The sequence below is a fragment of the Salvelinus namaycush genome, chromosome 31 (genome assembly GCF_016432855.1).
Source record: "Salvelinus namaycush isolate Seneca chromosome 31, SaNama_1.0, whole genome shotgun sequence".
Taxonomy (NCBI): Eukaryota; Metazoa; Chordata; class Actinopteri; order Salmoniformes; family Salmonidae; genus Salvelinus; species Salvelinus namaycush.
Window position 1 is genome coordinate 46,082,890 of NC_052337.1, and position 15,204 is coordinate 46,098,093.

Below are 15,204 nucleotides of genomic sequence, written 5' to 3' on the forward strand. Positions count from 1 at the left end.
AATTTGGATGCACCGCTGAGATTTATTTTCATGTGAGCACCAGCCCATATTCCTGGAACGGACAACGAGTGAGAGACATTGGGAGAGTAGCTAGCTAGCTAACGTTAGCAGGCTAACCACCTAACGGAGTGTCGCTATCTTGCCATTGGCTGCATTGTCGTTGTTGCCACGTGAGTAGGACAATATGAGTCGAGAGAGGGAAACGTTGTTGGATGAAATCGAACAGAGTTTATGGACTTTAACTGAGGACAATTTACGGCACTTGTGTGTACGTTGTGGAATAGGAGGTGTATATGACTGAAGTAAAAGGAAAGAGCCATCGCGCTTTTGATGGAAATTGATGGAAGATTACGGTGAGAAGGAGGATTTAATGGAATCAGAGGATGAGGGAATGTCTTGCTTCAACTGAAAGACGAAATCAAAGGCATATCGGACTCTGAGGATACTGTGAAAAGTCCCAGCCAGTCGGCGCCAACGAGGCAAGTGGACAGCGAACCCAGCGGAGAGACAGGAGCTGCGGCAGAACGAAAAGAAGAGGAAGGGTCTCCTCAGCCCAGCAGAGAAGTGGTCTCAGCTCCAGAAAGGCACCCCCCACAGAGAGAGAATGGAGTGAGTATGTCCAGTTATAAAGACTTTAAAATTCATGGACAGATCGGAGATCAGAATCAAAAAGATAAGCTCAGCTTCAGCAGCCTAGAACATCAGATTGAAAATGGACAGAGAAAAGGGTACCATGAATTAGAAATCATAGAAGCAGTAATCAGAGCTGTGAGCCCAGGGCTTAAGATGAGGAGTTATCTGGAGGGAAAAACAGACGTGACACTCTGCACACTAAGGCAAATCTTGAGGACACATTATGCAGAGAAGGATGCTACTGAACTCTATCACAAGTTGACTAAAGCAACACAAGAGCCGGGAGAGTCTGCCTTGGACTTCCTAGTCCGAGTCTTTGACCTGACACAGAAAGTGTTATCAGCCTCAGCTCGTGCCCGATCAGGACTGAAATATGGCACAGTTAGTCAAGAGTCAAGGCCTGCAGGCCATTGTTACAGGATTAACAAATGATAATGTCAGGGCAGAGATGAGAGTGCATCTCCAGAATATTAACACCAGTGATGAACTGTTGCTTGAGAAAATGCAAATTGCCCAGGGCAATGAAAGCGAAAGCATGCAAAAGGCCAGGATTTCCCGTAAGTTCACACCCACACGAGTGAACGCAGTACAGAGTGAAGATAACGGGGATAGCGGAGAGGAATGTGCACAGGCAGAGCCCTCACAGACCACAGTCCGAAAACAAAAGAAATATAATCCTCTCCTGAGTAAAATTGATGCGAGCAATGAAGCAATCAAAGAACTGACCTGTCAGGTTGCCTCATTAGTACAGTCAGTGCAGGGCCAGGGTGACAGTTCAGTTAGGAATCGCTCCAACAGAAAACCAAGTCCAACCAACAGGGAGAAAAGAAAATGCAAAAGTTGTTATGAGACTGGTCAACAGACTTGCCATCATTGCTACAAATGTGGCAGTGATAGCCATTGGGCAGTAGGATGTAGGATCAGTGGCAACGCACATCCATCAGGAAATGCCTGGGGGTCACAACCATGGAACGGGGAGTGACCTCAGATACATCTAGTTCCATCCAGTGTTGCAGTGGCTGCAGTGCAAAGGTAGAGAGAATCTCAGAGTTGAAGTTGTGTTCATTGTGTCATAAAGCTGTCTATTGTTCCAAAGTGTGCCAACAGGATCATTGGAAACAGCACCAACCAACATGTAAGACTGCTCGCAAGACTGACCACAACTCCCCTTGTCCCATGACACAGAGAGAGTGGGGGCCAACTACCCCAACTATCACAGGACATTGTAATATAGCACAGCTCATTGGTAAAAAATGTCAAGTGTGGTGTTATATGGAGGGTGTAAAGACACAGGGGCTCAGGTATCCATCATAAGTGAGGAATGGAGAAAACGTAATTTATTTGAACCGGATGTGAGAGTGATCTGGGGCCTGGACTTACAAAGTCAGGTCGTGAAAACATCAAAACGGCCATCTCAAAAAGTTGCCATTGCAGTAGTGAATACTACCAAACATGACATTACCTTACCAAGACAAACAGCGATAGGGACATTACAGAGAGTAGTAGCGTGTCACCTGGTTCCTGTGCCCAGTGGAGAAAAGGTTACTGTAGCACAGGTTCAGGACAGATCCCCACCGCAGCCTGGCCCTGACAACGGTCAAATTGTGGTGGGACCCACCTGTAGAGGTTCAGCACTTGAGCCAAGAACAACAAGAATTAGTCAAACGGATGCTCAGAGAGGAATCAGCTGTTTTCGCCAAAGATGACATGGACATAGGGTGTATTGAAAATCTCAGAATGGAGATAACATTGACTGATAACATACCAGTGGCAAAGAGATACAACGGTGTGCCACGCCCCTTGTATGCTGAGGTGAAAAGCCACCTTCAGGGGCTCCTGAACAAAAACTTAATCAGGAAGTCAACTTCATAATACACATCACCTTTGGTCAGCGTACGGAAAAAGAATGGGAGTTTAAGACTTTGTGTTGATTACAGGGGATTGAACAAGAAGACTGTTCTGGACAGGCATCCCATACCCCGTATACAGGAAATACTTGATGGTTTGGGAGGAAATTCATGGTTTACAGTTTTAGATCAAGGAAAGGCATACCACCAAGGCTTTGTGGGAGGAGTCCAGAAAATACACTGCCTTCAGCACCCCTTGGGCCTTATATGAATGGAATATAATTCCCTTTGGCCTATCAAACAGTCCCTCTGCCTTCCAACGAAGCATGGAGGAAAGTTTAGAGGGGATAAGAGATAGAATCTGTATACCATATTTGGATGACGTTCTTATTTTTAGTCAGTCATTTGAACAACATGTGGAAGATGTCCGTCAGGTACTCAGGCAGCAAAATAATGTTCAGACACAACAGAATGACTGTGTAACGTGGATATCCATGGTCACACTAAGGTCATCAGTGCAAGATGAGCTGTCATGGTGGGGGGGAACAGTTACAAACCGACTGTCTCCACACGATATCATGCAGGCTCAGTTAAAGGATGCGGCTGTATCGACAATCTTGGAACTGAAAAGTCAAAGGACTAAGCCTAAACCAACAGAATGTCAACAAGAGTCATACAAAGTCAAACAGTTACTGCAAGAGTGGAACAGGCTCCATGTCTCACCAGATGGATTATTACAAAGGAAAACAGCAAAAAGGACACAAGTTGTGGTACCAAGTCAGTATAGAACACTGATTTACAAGTACTTACACACTGAAATGGCCCATCTCGGAACAGAAAGAGTGTTGAACTTAGCACGAGAACACTTTTATTGGCCGCGCATGCAAAATGACATTGAACACTTTATCACCAAAGTGTGTAAGTGTATCAAACAAAAGAAACTCAGTGTAATAACTAGGGCCCCAATGCAACATGTACGAGCTACAGCTCCATTCCAGATGATTTCAATTGACTATGTGCATTTGGAGAAAAGCAGAGGGGGCTACGAGTACATTTGAGTTATTTCAGATAACTTTACAAAACTTGCACAAGTCTACCCCACCAGAAATAAGTCAGGGAAAACTGCAGCAAAAAAGCTTTTTGATGATTTTTTCCCAAAGTTTGGCTTTGTGTCAAAAATCCATCATGATCAGGGAAGAGAGTTTGAAAATCAGTTATTCAGAGCCTTGCAGAACTGTACGGGAATAGCCTATTCCAGAACCTCTCCATATCATCCACAGGGGAATCCGAGATTTAACCATACACTGTTGTCAATGTTGCGCACACTAGATGAAGAGAAAAAGGCCAACTGGGGTGATTATCTGAACAAGGTCATTCATGCATATAATTGTACCACCAGTGATGCTATTGGGTTCTCACTGTATTTCCTGCTATTTGGAAGGGCTCCACTGCTACCTGTTGACCTTGTCTTTGGGTTACAGATAAAGGAACAGGAGAAATCATACCAGGATTATGCTAAGAAGTGGCAGCAACAGATGGCTGAAGCCTATGACATCGCCAGTAGAAACATGGAGAAATCAACAGCAAAAGGAAAAGCCTACTACGATCTGAAGAAAATGAGTTCGGTTCTGGTCTCAGGGGATCGTGTACTGGTGAGGAACATGTCAGAATGTGGGGGGACGGGAAAGATAAGATCACACTGGGAGGACCAAATACATGTGGTGGTAACCAGGAAAGGTGATGACAGCCTTGTCTATGAGGTCAAACCCGAGAGGGGTACAGGCAGGGCATCGCAATATGCTCATACCATTTGAGGAACCTGTTGAAACACCCAGTAGAGGTCTGTGGAGAAGGGAACCACCCCAGCAAAAACAGCAAAATGGGGAGAGTGCTGAGTCTGAGAGCTCAGATGACGATTCTTATCCAGTATTCATCAATAGGCCACGTAGGGAGGAAGAGAGCAGACAGAGTAGCACACAACTAGTATCAGATAATAGTGAGGAACGGGGTCAGACTGATAGAAACTTCACTGTGAAGGACTGCCAGCCAGTCCTCAGAGAGAGCCCGGAGAGGACAGGGGTAAATATGGAAAAGGCTGAGGGCTCAGAGACTCAATCATCTCATGATGAAGTGGACACTGATTCATTGGGGTCACCCATGACCTTGCCCCGCCGTTCAGCCCGGCAGAGGAGGCCCAGAGACATTCTAACCTATAACACTTTAGGGCTGCCAAGCTCTTATCAGGATACCAACTAGAGATGTTCTGATGTGTATATATTTTCTCATTTACCTTTACTAATCACAGTGTGATAATGTTTAGTGGGGGTTGCGTCTTTGCCCATAAAGGCAGACTGGACACGTCTAGATAGTTATGTGGCTGTTAGGCCAGTTTTTTCCATTGTTCTCATGACCAGTACTTACATCTTCTGTTTGTTTTGAGGCCAGTGAAATGTTTGGGGGTGTTGTAAGGGGCTTAATACACGTGTATTCCAGCCACTAGGGGGTACTCTGGTGAAGCCCATGGGAAATAAAGAAATTTAGTTTAAGTGAATAGGGAAGAGTAAGAATGAAAAACTAAAGAAAGACTGTATATGGCTGTTACCTGTGCTGACATGATTAAAAGTGAAGTAAACCGTACTTTTCGCGTTGTAGTTTATATGATAGGCTCATTGGAAGGGCCGAAAACTATAAACTTTGTGAGAAAACCCAAAAATTGTTCCTCAGCTAGAAATGTTACACCCTCTCATGTCGCCATCTTGACCATGTCACTGATTTCACGGAACTCTCCTGCGCATCATTTACTTCACAAAATCGCGCAAACGTGAAAGCGCCAGAAATAAAAGTCGCGAGATTGTAAATATGTGTGAGAGTCAGAGATTTGAAAGCAGACGCTTTCATGCAAAACGATGTACAGTAATACGTACATACATTTTAGGGTGGCCCAGGGAAATGAGACTTTTTCGAAGCAATTTTTAAAATCTCTTTCTTTGTAATACTGTATGTATTCAATCATTATCGAATTGATCACTTCCCAACGGGTACATACATCAATTCAACTTTTATTCCACGTTGGTTCAACGTATTTTCATTGAAATGAAATGGAAACAACATTGATGCCCAGTGTGTTTATTGTGTCACAGTGAATTTTATAATCTGCAGTCAATTTAATTATGTTTTCATGTGGCATGATTCTGACATTTCACATGTGATCCTCATAGGATTAGGCTACATAATTACAGTGGTGCAGTAAATGTAATCTCAATTCAATACGATGTGCATATACTGTACATATAGCCAATATAGCTATTAAACCCATGTTCAGTGACTGTAATCTGTGACGCAAGTGGCCGAATATGTTTGTGACGTTCCATGGAACCCACGGTATTGTTTAAAACTAGATTCTGATTGGCTTGCAGGTCATTCTACAGTGTAAATTATAAATGAAAACGTGCTTTTATATTAGTGTTACAGATTCACATTACCGAGCGTGTCTCAACCCGTACCGCGCTTTTATCTGCCTAAAGGTATCTTCACGCACGACTGGATAGGCCTTTTGGATATGCGTCAAGCTATAGCCTACTTTTAATGTTTTAGTTCCGAACTCAAGTTACTCCAGTCAAGTGATTAATCGTAAGAGTTAGTTGTTTTGACTGTCAAAACAAATAACTTTTATGGAATATTCCAAATTACAATGGCAATTATGCATCACAAATTCACAACATTACTTGTATTTCAATGATTCATCCAGGCCCAAGACATAAAGTCGCCTGAAAGCTGTGTAGCAATCATTCCATTGCTGACCCATAGGATGGTAATCACATACATGATTGGCTTAATCTAGAATCATGGATACCTTTCATGTGAGTACTCACACACCAGATTTTTTTTTACATACCTCAGAAGAAAGATACCTCAATACCTGGAAGCACTGTCTCATGTACAATTGTTAATGCTATCTCTGAAATGTCTAACAAAATGTTGACCTGATGATTTCATCAAGACCTTCTCATCACAAGTTGGAACTAGTGGTCAACATTGGGACAATGCAGCCTAAAAAAACAGGGGCCAATATTTTCATGGAGGTAAGCACTACACTTCTGATGGGTTTAAAGATTGTATTACATTATATAAAAGTGAGAAAGTAAACCCCAGCTGTTGTTATTCTTTTCACAGGGAAGGACAATCCCCATTATGCCATGAATGTTTCATTGCTGAACAACCATAGATATTTTTCCTCTAATTTGGCTCCCGTTCCTCCAACAGTGAGCAAGACCTGCCAGCAGAGCTCACTGGAGCAGGGAGACATCCCGTCATCCTTTTGGCGCCTGACAAAGTACACTTTTTTTCTTCTAAATAACACTATAGTAACATCTTCTGCACAAAGTTACATTCCTAATACGATTGGTGTTAAGTGAGAAAGAATCCTAAAGATGGTCCAATGGGCATGGTCAGAAGCCTCTCGTCATCTCAGTATGTTGAACCACCTGATTTCTTGCAGGCTTGAGATTCAGATCCTGCTGAACGATGTTAAGCAGTCGATTAACCCCATGCAGGGGACACTGAACACCATGCAGGGGCAGTGTATTGAGTTGCAGACTGCCATATCTAAGGTAGTGTCAGATGAGTCTCAGATACAGAAGAATCAGTCTATGATGGTATGGTGATAATGATTGAGATGGTGATTATAATGATGATGACTAGCGGTACCCCACCCTACGGGCGGTAAATCATTGGATCTGATTAATTCAGTTCAATGCAATTCAATCTTTGAGGACTGCAACCATACAATGTATTTACACTAATAATAAGCTATAGTCAACTTCCCGTCTATGCTTATCTTGCTCATTGCTCACTGTTACCCTATGTGTGCAACTATTATTGATTTCTCACAGAAAAATAATTTGGTTGCAAATGTAACTGGGGCCATGTAAATAATTGTTAGGCTACTCATTTTGAATCCACCGGTGGCAACTTGTGTGACCATAAAAGTCTATGTGCGACTGGGTACAGTAAAATTATTTGGTTACTGACCTGCCCTACATCATAGAAGGCCCTTCAAGTCGGAACTATGAAATTCGGACATTTCTGACTCGCTAACTCGTTATGGAATGATGATTTCAAGTTTCCCACTTGTGAAGTATCAGAATCAACCAGAAGGATACTCTACACTAATAACTTACATTCATTTTAACTCTGAGGTTCCAAGTTTCCGATGGCATGTGAATGCGTCAATAATTGCCATGATAATTTTGAATGTTCAGTCAGTGAGCATTATGGGTAATTGTCCTACATACTTACATCAAATGCTGTAGTAACAGTGCCATTCCAAACACAATAAATGTGAAATTTAACAAAGATACAAAATATTGCTAAAGTGAAGAAAATCAGCTCAAAATTGTAGGAGGAAAAGCCCCTGCAGCAGGGAGGCTTACGGTATTATAATATATTGTAGATAACATAAATATAATTTGTATTTACAGTATCAGTACACATACAAATGAAAGTATATGCTAGGGATTGATCTACACTGAGTGAATAAAACATTAAGAACACCTTCCTATTGAGTTGCCCCCCTTGGTGGTGAACCATTGTTGATACTCAGGGAAAACTGTTGAGCGTGAAAAACCCAACAGCATGGCAGTTCTTGACACAAACCGGTGCGCCTGGCACCTACTACCATACTCTGTTCAAAGGGACTTAAATCTTTGGTATTGCTCATTCACCCTCTGACTGACACACATACACAATCCATGTCTCAATTGTCTAAAAATCTATCTTTAACCTGTCTTTTCCCCTTCATCTACACTGAGAAAAATATTTAACAATTAACATCAATAAGGGATTATAGCTTTCACCTGATTAGTCTATGTCACGGAAAGAGAAGGTGTTCTTAATGTTTAACACATTCAGTGTATGTGTCAATGATGTTACAGATTCCAAGTGGTTGATTTTTTAGGGAATGACTATATGCTCTATATTATACCTGCATATCATCACAGCAGCCGAAGTTGCTTTGCAGAGGGAGGAGATCGTCCGAGCATCAGGCCTCATCCCATCACAGAGGGAGGGGATTCTCTCAGCAGGTAGCATCACTGCGCAGAGGAAGGAGATCCTCCGAGCATCAGGCCTCATCCCATCACAGAGGGAGGGTATCCTCCAAACAGCCAGTGTCTCTGCACAGACGGAGGGGATCCTCCAAACATCCAGTGTCCCTGCACAGAGGGAGGGGATCCTCCAAACAGCCAATGTCCCTGCCCAGAGGGAGGGGGTTCGCCCAGCAGCTAGCATCACTGCACAGAGGGAGGAGATCGTCCGAGCATCAGGCCTCATCCCTGCACAGAAGGAGGGGATCCTCCGAGCATCAGGCCTCATCCCGTCGCAGAGGGAGGGGATCCTCCGAGCATCAGGCCTCATCCCGTCACAGAGGGAGGGGATTCTTCCAGCATCTTCTATCACTGCGCAGAAGAAGAAGATCCTCTGAGCATCAGGCCTCATCCCTGCACAGAGGGAGGGGGTCCTCCGAGCATCAGGCCTCATCCCGTCACTGAGGGAGGGGATTCTCTCAGCAGGTAGCATCACTGCGCAGAGGAAGGAGATCCTCCGAGCATCAGGCCTCATCCCGTCACAGAGGGAGTGGATTCTCTCAGCAGGTAGCATCACTGCGCAGAGGAAGGAGATCCTCCGAGCATCAGGCCTCATCCCTGCACAGAGGGAGGGGATCCTCCAAACAGCCAGTGTCCCTGCACAGAGGGAGAGGATTCTCCCAGCAGCAAGCATCAATGCGCAGACGGAGGAGATCCTCCAAGCATCAGGCCTCATCCCTGAAGAGAGGGAGGACATCCTCCTCACAGCCAGTGTCTCTGCACAGAGTGAGGGGATTCTTCCAGCAGCTACTGTCACTGTGCGAAAGGAGATCCTCCGAGCATCAGGCCTCATCCCTGCACAGAGGGAGTTGATCCTCCTGATGGACGAGGCCAACCCTCAGTGCCAGACTGGCAGCCGGCCGGTGGCTGAGCCCGAAACCCCTGCTGTTCACAATAACAGTGGAGGCTGGCTCAGCTGGGTCTTTGGGAGTGGAAGAGTTAATAAGAAGGAGGTTCATCTACCTGAGGACAAAGACAGATCTGTAAGGAACTGGTTATTAACACTATATTCTATGTAGAGAGAATTTAGTGGATTAAAAATAATAATAATTGTGACTTGCTTCACATTGCTAATATCTTCTTCCTCAGATTGTCTGGGATCCAACTCTGCACAGATGGGTTAACAAAACTGAGCCCAAGGCTGAGGTACACACTTAAATTCAATGAAATTAAAAACAGTGAACAACCATTGTATTTCAACTGTGATAATATTACTAACAATTTGGGAAATGTGTTGATGTGTTTTACAGAACAAGTGTGTACCACCACCTCCACCGATGGGGACATATGGATATCAGGGGAACACTGAAAGTGTCCCCAAAGGAGTGAATCCATACTTTTTGAAAACAGGTGAATATTGCTTTAGAATACATGTGGTTGAACCAAGACTGTTTCAGCCGATCATAGATGTCCCTGGTGGTCTCCTGCTAACACCTTTCCCACTACCAGCAGGTCTATGGGGCAGCAGATACCCTACAATGCATTACAATGATGGGACCAACTCAAAGCCTCCAAGCCATGGGCATGGACTGCTTCCTAGACAGCTCTCTGGCTTGCTCCCTCCTTCACACTTTGACCTCATGGCACCAATGGTTGTGCCACCTGACACTCTACCCTACTGAGGTATGACTCTGGAAAATCCTTCCAAATTGTATCCATTCATCATTAACTGAGATTTTACTTTAACATAGCAAATGGCTGAAGTAGCAAGGATGTTAACTATTTTTGTCCAACAGGCCATTTGCCCAGAGTGAATTTGCCATACATAGATTTTTTCAGCATTAAAAATGTATTAAAAGATAATTAATTATATGTCTCCTTTGTGTCCTCATATTCACATTCATTTGATGTGTTCTATCATCATTTACAATGCTTATTGCTTCTGCATTGCTTTAAGTTACAGAGAAGTATATATTATACACATATATTTTAGACATTACAAAAACATATTTTTGTGCATTTTGGATTTCCTACATTTACTTACTGTACAGACAAGTATATTTTATACATATATCTTAAAAAACTTTTTTTTACATTTTTTTTTAATGTATTCCATAGACAGAACGAAATATATTTAGATGCATTTTGAATTCCTAAATGTATTTATGCCCATTTATGTACATCCTGTATATGTTACCCTTCCAATGAGTTTATCATATAAACTAGAACTTGAAAAGTACGGTTTACTTCACTTTTAATCATGTTAGCACAGGTAACAGCTGTTTACAGTCTTTCTTTAGTTTTTCATTCTTACTCTTCCCAATTCACTTAAACTATATTTCTTTATTTCCCATGGGCTTCACCAGAGTACCCCCTAGTGGCTGGAACACAACTGTATTAAGTCCCTTACAACACCCCCCCCCCCCTGCAAAAACGAAATGTTTGTGAGTTTGGAGGGAGTTATCCTGTTCCGGCTCCCTCTAAGGGTGTGCACCGTAATCTGTTTTGGTGTGTTGAGGGGTTCAGTGGTTTTGGAGGGAGTCTGAAGTTCGATCTCTAGCGATGAGTGTGGGGTCTGTCCTGTGGTGGTGTCCCCCTCCCTCCCAAGGAGGAGCCACTGAGACATGTGATGAGGCCAAGGAAGATCACTCTGCAAGGACGGGATAGGACACATCACAACACTGCTGCTCTTTCATATTCAAACACACCTCAGAGTACAGACACAAACATGGACACCCCCCCACACACACACAATGAACTAACCTGTACATATCAGAATCATACATTCGACAGCCACCTCTTCCCCCACATGTATTGATCCCCCACCTCAAACATGTTGAGTCAATTCCAGATGCTGGAATGGTGCTGGAATGCAGGTGCAGTAGGGCCTAGTATGTAATGATGTGATACCATGTGTACCCCATATCCTGTGTTTGTGTTGATGTTTTTTAAATTTCATTTAACTTTTATTTAAACAGGGAGTCACATTGAGATTAAACATCTATTTTACAAGAGTGCCCTGTAAAAGTTGAAGTCATATTGAACAACTACCAGAGAAACTTTTCTACATAGGAATTGCATACCATATTTTTTCCATACATCAAAATAATACTTTGTCAATCAGCAATTACTTACATACATAAGGCCTCAACAAGGCCCCAGTTAATGGTTGAAAATAACTTATGTCAGTGCCAATGGTTACACTGAGTGTATAAAATATTAAGAACACCTGCTCTTTCCATGACACGCTGACCAGGTGAATCCAGGTTAACACTATAATCCCTTATGGATGTCACTAGTTAAATCCACTTAAATCAGTGTAGATAAAGAGGAGGAGACATGTTTTAAAAAATATTGTAAGGCTTGAGACATGGATTGTGTATGTGTGCCATTCAGAGGGTGAATAGGCAAGACAAAATATTTACGTGCCTTTCAACGGGGCATGGTAGTAGGTGCCAGGGGTACCAGTATGTGTCAAGAACTGCAACGCTGCTGGGTTGTTTACGCTCAACAGTTTCCTGTGTGTATCAAGAATGGTCCACCACTCAAAAGACATACAGCCAACTTGACACAACTGTGGGAAGCATTGGAGTCAACATGGGCGAGAATCCCTGTGAATGTTTTGTACACTCAGTACATTAATAGTATTGGTACCGTGTTCTTGCCGTAACCTGTAAAGTTGGAGCAGCCTGCGAGGAAGGGGGAGGTGTAGGTGATGCCGTTGTCTGAACACACAGGGTCCCACTCCCCAGCCAAGCAGGAGCAGTCTCTGTTACAGGCTGCCATCGTACACCAGGGGACCTGGGGGACAGAGAAAATGGCTGGTAATAATGATGTTTAAATAATTGTTGCTGAACTATCATTGACATAGGCACAGTGACAAAACAGCCAGGAATCCTGGCTCAGTAACAACCATACTGTATAATCCCACAAGAGGGAGCCCCGGCACAAGCCCATGTGTGTTTTGGTCTAACTCTCCCTCATATTCCACTGATCAAAACTTTTGTTTTTATCAACCCACCCACCAACCAACCAACCAATCAGATGTCATATTTACCTGTTGTAGGACACGGTCAGACCAGCCACCTGATCGTTGTCACACTTAGTGCCAGACTGCAGAGGGAGGAGGAGGTAGGCCATGAAGGAGTTGACGAAAGACAGCTGGGCTCCAGACACAACGCCAAGCTTATACCTCTTCATCAGTAGACCTCCCAGGAATATCCCCACCGCACCCACAGGCAGGTTCAACTCACCTGGAAAAGTTATACTCACGAATCTATAGTGCTACCAGTGTGCTGGAGTTTCATTTCCACTCATGTTCAACAAACCTACAGGGGATGGGAGAGAACAAAAAAAATGTATTTAATTCCATTCAACATCAATACTGACAGGATGGAAAATTTCAGTTGGAGCATGTCCAGGTTTCTATGGCTTCGTTGAGACAGGCAGCCCAACTCAGTAATTTTTTGGAGTAATTGGTCTATTGACTAATCAGATATGCTCTGAAAAAGAGCTGATGCAAAAATATCTAATGTGATTGGTCAAAAGACCTATTAGTGGAAAAAATATAATAATTGGGCTGCCAGTCTAAATGCATCCCTTGTCTCTCTGTCTCTGACCCAAACTTCAGTCCTTGCATCGATTACAGAAGGCTGAAAAGGATTACGATCAAGAATCGTTACCCCCTACCCGATCTCCGCCGCCCTAGGAGCCCAATTCTTCACCAAACTGGACCTCCGCAACGCTTAAAATCTGGTGAGAATCAGGGAGGGAGATGAATGGAAAACTGCCTTTAGCACCCCTAGTGGTCACTGAGTATTTAGTCATGACCTTCGGAATATCGAACTCACCGGCAGTCTTTCAAGCATTGATCAATGACACTCTTAGGGATTTGTTGAACCGGTTCGTCTTTGTTTACCTCGACAACATCCTGATCTTCTACAAAAAACCCTTCCGGAACACATATGGCCCTGTCCCACCTCACTCAAGCAGGTTTTTGCTGGAATCCCGAGGCTGACAGGGCATTCATAGCTCAAGGGACGTTTCACCTCCGGACCCATCCTCGTTCATCCTGATCCTACTCGTCCCTTTGTGGTAGAGGTGGACGCCTCGGACACCAGAGCTGGTGCGGTCCTTTCACAGCGGAACGAGGAGGACAAGAAACTGCACCCATGCGCCTTTCTCTCCAAGCGGTTCTCGCCAGCGGAAGGCAACTACGATGTAGGCAACCGGGAGCTCTTGGCAGTTAAGTGGGCCCTTGAGGGGTGGAGACACTGGTTGGAACCACTGCTTCATCTTCTGGTCTCTTCTCTGCACCTGGGTCCAACCTTACCACGTCAGTTATAGCATCTCTTAATCCCTTCTCTTAACATGTATGGCCCCAAAACATAATCAAGCAGCTGACCAATTACGCAAGACTTTAGTTCTAAGTTAACTGAGATTAATCAACAACTGGATACATTTCTTTATTTCTAAAGTGAAACTATCCTCCGCATTGGAGTATCTCTACAAGTACAAGTTTAACCAGTATTTCAGTTGTTTTACCGTCCCATGAAGAAGTGTGGCAGGCCTGTGAGGAAGGATCCTACAGCCATGTGGAAACAGCCCATAGCAATGAGCCTGGGCTGGTGCAGCTTCGCCCCAAAATGGCTGACCACAGCCAGGAACAGCAGGTTACCTGCAAGAAACCACAACACTACAGTAATCAGGAATCGCAAATTATAAACACTGTTTAAAAAAAATAAAAATAAAAAATGGCATATCAGTTTGGATGCTAGGCTGCAACAACATAGCATCAAATAAAACAATGTTAGGGGTTTGACAGTAGAGTCATGGACAAATGCCAGTCAATCAATTAATAGGAACAACTAGAAAACTGGACAGTATTGAGAGAAGACTCTGATTGAACCAAAAACAAAATGGATAATGTAGTCTGTATCTGGTTTTTACTACATGAATTCTCAAGCAACTCAATGTTATTGTTGATACCCATCTCAAAGCTGCCGTCTATGAGTCCGAAGAGAGAGCTGGACAGGTCAAAGTGTCTCTCTGAGTGATGGCACTCTTCATGTAGGTCCCTTACAGAGCTTTGGTGAAGGAGGCGAACGACAGGGCCACGATGAACTGCTGACAAACACAAGAGAGAGAACATTAGTGTGTGTTTGTCCATGTGTATGCGCATGCGTGGATGCTTGTGCAGACAGAGTGCATGTGTAGCTGAGGTGGCCTGCAATAGTAAAAAGAACGGACACAAGTTTACGTCTGCAAAGTTCTGGTGCTTTCTTTATTCTGAAGAATGTTTTTTTTCTCTTGTTCAATTGTCTATTTTCTTGTTAGTACTTTGAAAATATTCACATCAAACAAGTGCACACTTTAAATTACACAACATAAATGCACTTTACCTAAAGCAGAATTCAAAAGTGTTCCACAAATAACCCTGTCTTAGTGTATGGTTTCACATGAAAACCACAATGTATTTCACATTCATACAATAGAAACACCTATATATGAAAACATAAATAACTGAATGTTTTTCTATATACCGCTACCTCTATAGAAAACTGACAACAATACATTCAGCTTTAAGATAGTGGCACCTCCAGAAAATCGTCTCTCTCACTGTATGCACTAAAAGTCCACCA

The 15,204-nt window shown here is 43.4% G+C and overlaps 1 long non-coding RNA gene across 1 annotated transcript; it reads left to right on the forward strand.

The window, feature by feature from the left end:
• The first annotated feature begins 9,504 nt into the window (after positions 1-9,504).
• Positions 9,505-9,931, forward strand: LOC120025813. Its single transcript, XR_005473039.1, has 3 exons — positions 9,505-9,606; positions 9,713-9,769; positions 9,874-9,931. It is a non-coding gene; the product is annotated as an uncharacterized LOC120025813 (long non-coding RNA).
• The last annotated feature ends 5,273 nt before the right edge of the window (positions 9,932-15,204 follow it).